This window comes from Anabas testudineus, chromosome 6 (genome assembly GCF_900324465.2).
Source record: "Anabas testudineus chromosome 6, fAnaTes1.2, whole genome shotgun sequence".
Taxonomy (NCBI): Eukaryota; Metazoa; Chordata; class Actinopteri; order Anabantiformes; family Anabantidae; genus Anabas; species Anabas testudineus.
Window position 1 is genome coordinate 4,123,462 of NC_046615.1, and position 5,136 is coordinate 4,128,597.

Consider the following 5,136-nt stretch of genomic DNA (forward strand, 5'->3'; position numbering starts at 1 on the left):
AGAGCGACAGTGAAGCTGAGGGGAGGTGCTGATGCTGAGACATGCAAAATAAAACAATTACGTTCAGGTGTCAGACGTCCTAGATGTTACTTTATGTTTTAATTTTTGTTGTAGAAGAGCAGAATTGTTGAGACATTCCTACCGTGATCAGCTTTTCTGTTGCCAACTTTAACAGTAGGCAGATTAGATGAAATCCTATCTGTTATGTTACATCAACAGGAACTTAAAAACAGTGGTTTTCATGTTTGTTGGAAATATACTTACATCACTGCTTTTCATAAATCTGAACAGTATAAAAATGTTTAGTGAATAAAAAAAATGTAATTTAAACCAAAAGCATAAAGTCTATCAGAGGAGACATAACAGCATGAACAACTATGTAAAATAAAGAGGAATAAAAGGTTACCATAAATCCTGCCAAAAAGGGTTGTTTTGCTTTTTATAATTTCATTATTGTTTTGTATAATAGTGTCTGTCATGAACCTATTTAAATGAAAATTGAGTTAAACTCACTTTACCTGCAGAATATTCGACATTGCCCTCAGACTCAAATCAGACTCAACAGCATTAGCGTTGGCATTGAGAAGATGTTAGCAGTTTGCTTGACCAACTTGTATGACATCCATTATTGAATGTACAAGTAGGGACACTGTTTTTAGATGAAATATAATTACAAAGTATTAAATAATTAATTTTATGAATTACATATTAAGGAAAGACACTTGTATCCACTGGATTACTGTAGCATAGCGCTATAAACAGGCTGACTGAGCTCCTCACCCTATCTCTAAGGGTGCGCCCAGCCACTCTGCGGAGGAAACTCATTTCGGCCGCTTGTATCCGCGACCTTGTCCTTTCGGTCATGACCCAAAGCTCATGACCATAGGTGAGGGTAGGAACGTAGACTGACCGGTAAATCGAGAGCTTTGCCTTTCGGCTCAGCTCCTTTTTCACCACGACGGACCGGTACACCGACCGCATTACTGCTGCCGATGCACCAATCCGTCTGTCAATCTCACGCTCCCTATTTCCCTCACTCGTGAACAAGACCCCAAGATACTTAAACTCCTCCACTTGAGGGAGGATCTCCCCCCCAACCTGGAGGGTGCAAGCCACCTTTTTCCGGTTGAGAACCATGGCCTCGGACTTGGAGGTGCTGATTCTCATCCCAGCCCCTTCACACTCGGCTGCAAACCGCCCCAGTGCCTGCTGGAGGTCCCGGTCTGATGAAGCCAACAGGACAACATCATCTGCAAAAAGCAGAGATGAAATCCTGTGATTCCCAAACCGGATTCCCTCCGACCCCTGGCTGCGCCTAGAAATCCTGTCCATAAAGATAATGAACAGGATCGGTGACAAAGGGCAGCCCTGTCGGAGTCCAACATGCACCGGGAACAAGTCTGACTTACTACCGGCAATGCGAACCAAGCTCCTACTCCGGTCATACAAGGACCGAATGGCCCTTAACAAAGGGTCCCGAATCCCGTATTCCCGGAGTACCCCCCACAGGATGCCACGAGGGACACGGTCAAACGCCTTCTCCAAGTCCACAAAACACATGTAGACTGGATGGGCGAACTCCCATGAACCCTCGAGCACCCTAGCAAGAGTATGGAGCTGGTCCAGTGTTCCACGGCCAGGACGAAAACCGCATTGTTCCTCCTGGATCCGAGGTTCGACTAGCGGCCTAACTCTCCTCTCCAGCACTCTGGAATAGACTTTCCCAGGGAGGCTGAGGAGTGTGATCCCCCTATAGTTGGAACACACCCTCCGGTCCCCCTTTTTAAAAAGAGGAACCACCACCCCGGTCTGCCAGTCCAGAGGTACTGTCCCCGATCTCCACGCGATGCTGCAAAGGCGTGTCAGCCAAGACAGCCCTACAACATCCAGAGACTTAAGGTACTCGGGGCGAATTTCATCCACCCCTGGTGCCTTGCCACCGAGGAGCTTACTGACTACCTCGGTGACTTCGACCAGGGAAATGGACGAATCAACCTCCGAGTCCCCAGCCTCTGCTTCCTCAACAGAAGGCGTGACGACGGGGTTGAGGAGATCCTCAAAGTATTCCTTCCACCGTCCTACAATGTCCCCAGTCGAAGTCAGCAACTCCCCACCTCCACTGTAAACAGTGTTGGCGGGAAACTGCTTTCCCCTTCTGAGGCGCCGGACGGTTTGCCAGAATTTCCTTGAGGCAGACCGATAGTCCTCCTCCATGGCCTCGCCGAACTTTTCCCAGGTCCGAGTTTTTGCCTCTGCGACCGCGCGGGCTGCGGCACGTTTGGCCTGCCGATACCCATCAGCTGCATCAGGAGTCCCACAGGCCAACCAGGCCTGATAAGACTCCTTCTTCAGCTTGACGGCTTCCCTTACTTCCGGTGTCCACCACCGGGTTCGGGGATTGCCGCCACGACAGGCACCAGAGACCCTACGGCCACAGCTCCGAACAGCCGCATTGACAATGGAGGTGGAAAACATGGTCCACTCGGACTCAATGTCTCCAGACTCCCTCGGGACCTGATTGTAGCTCTCCCGGAGGTGGGAGTTGAAGACCTCTCTGACAGAGGGTTCCACGAGACGTTCCCAACAGACCCTCACAATACGTTTGGGTCTGCCAGGTCTATCCCGCTCCCTCCTCCGCCATCGGATCCAACTTACCACCAGGTGGTGATCAGTTGACAGCTCAGCCCCTCTCTTCACCCGAGTGTCCAAGACATATGGTCGGAAGTCAGATGACACAACCACAAAGTCGATCATAGACCTCCGACCTAGGGTGTCCTGGTGCCACGTGCACTGATGGACACCCTTATGCTTGAACATGGTGTTCGTTATGGACAAGCTGTGACTAGCACAGAAGTCCAATAACAAAACACCACTCGGGTTCAGATCAGGGAGGCCGTTCCTCCCAATCACGCCCCTCCAGGTATCACTGTCATTGCCCACGTGGGCGTTGAAATCCCCCAGTAGGACGACAGAGTCCCCAGTCGGAGCACCTTCCAGTACCCCTTCCAGAGACCCTATGAAAGCTGGGTACTCTACACCGCTATTTGGCCCGTAGGCACAAACAACGGTGAGAGACCTATCCCCTACCCGAAGGCGCAGGGAAACAACTCTCTCGTCCACCGGGGAAAACTCCAACACATGGCAGCTGAGCTGGGGGGCTATAAGCAAGCCCACCCCTGCCCGCCGCCTCTCACCATGGGCAACTCCAGAGTAGAAGAGAGTCCAACCTCTCTCAAGGAGTTGTGTTCCAGAGCCCAGACTGTGTGTGGAAGTGAGCCCGACTATCTCTAGCCGGTACCGCTCAACCTCCAGCACAAGTTCAGGCTCCTTTCCACCCAGTGAGGTGACATTCCATGTCCCAATTGCCAGATTCTTTGTCCAGGGATTGGGTTGTCGAGGCACCTCCACACGGCTGCCACCCAATCCACACTGCACCGACCCCTTATGCGCCTTCCTGCGGGTGGTGGGCCTACGGGAAGGCGGTCCCACGTCGCTCCTTCGGGCTGCGCCCGGCCGGGTCCCGTGGGAGAGATCCCAGCCACCAGGCGCTCGTCTACGTGCCCCAACCCCAGGCCTGGCTCCAGGGTGGGGCCCCAGTGACGCCAATCCGGGCGACGTATCCGACCTTGATCTTTCACTCGTCATAAGGGGTTTATGAACTGCTCTTAGTCTGGCCCGTCGCCTAGGACCTGTTTGCCTTGGGAGACCCTACCAGGGGCTTAAGCCCCCGGCAACATAGCTCCTAGGGTCATTCGGGCACGCAAATATGGGGCCCTTAACTAAAAGGTTTTCTCCTAGAGCCACACATGTACATTAATGTTTTGTTATAATACATAACAAATGACTAATAGTTTTCGAACTAGCGAGCTCATTATGACCAAATTACATTTTCAGAATGGGTGTAAACCTATGTTGTGACTTATCCACATAACTAAAGTCATTCTTTCACACTGTGCAGCCATTTAACAATCCATAATGTTTTGTTTTGTTTTTTAGGGAGTTTTTTGTCTTCCCTAATACTCAAGTCATCAGATTACCAGACTGAGAAGAGCACACTGCATAAAAAAACAATCACATTCCATACAAATCTGCCTGGAGGGAAAGTTGTGGTATTAGGAATTGGGCAATTCCACTATGGCAGGTTTGTCAGTGTATGGGTGTGACCCACACCTGTTGCACACTATTTGAAGCCTAACCCTAACCTAACACGGGCCACGTCAGGGCACAGAAAAGGTGAATTCTCACTCACTAAATTCATTCTGTCTTCATCCCAGTTGTTGTACTTCTTCACTCCTAGAGCTTCTCCCTGTTTTTCCATTCTCCCTGCACTTTCTCCTCCAGTCTAGTCTGTTTTTTGGCCGTTCTGTAGGCTACAGCCATATCAGCAGGCACAAACACAGCTGCTTGTTTAGACTGAAGTCCTCACTAGTTGCTCATGAAACATATTTAACATTTGCATTAGGCTGCACTGTTCAACATTGTCAGAAATGTATTGGGATAAAGTCATTTGACCCTATAATTTGGGGAGTAGCATCAATTTGATGTGTGTTTGCAAATCGTGAAAAAGTCAAACACAGTTTACTTACAGGCTGAGTGCAGGCTACACCTCTGTGGCTCTGTGTTGACTTAATGTGGATGTGAGGTCCCTTTTTATCTAGTTCTTAAAATTCGCTGGTGTTACAAGTCATTTCAATAGCCTTCTAACACTGTCTTGTTTTACCTTTTGGTTATCTGGGACAAGAAGATGCCATAATTAAAAAAATGAACAAATGTCTATTTTGGTTCACTGTTACATCATACATGTCTGTGTGTCATTTATAGCTGCAGTATAATGGTCATTCAAATTTTATAGCCTTATATTAAAATGAAACTGAAGCATACATCAGCTCCATGTTGCCCTGTGCTACGTTGAATTTGCATAAAGCCTGCGGACTTGCGGGACAGATTAAAATATTGTTGGTCAAGACTCAACAAAACAACACAGTACAGTTCTCTCAGTGCAACTTGATCTTCTTTATATTTTCTAACATTTTTCCTGTATTTCCCACAGTGTCAAACAGTTAGAGGTGTTCAACAGTTAGAGGTGTAATAAGTCATAAATAGTGAATTAAAAAAGGAAAAAGTACAAGACAGGCC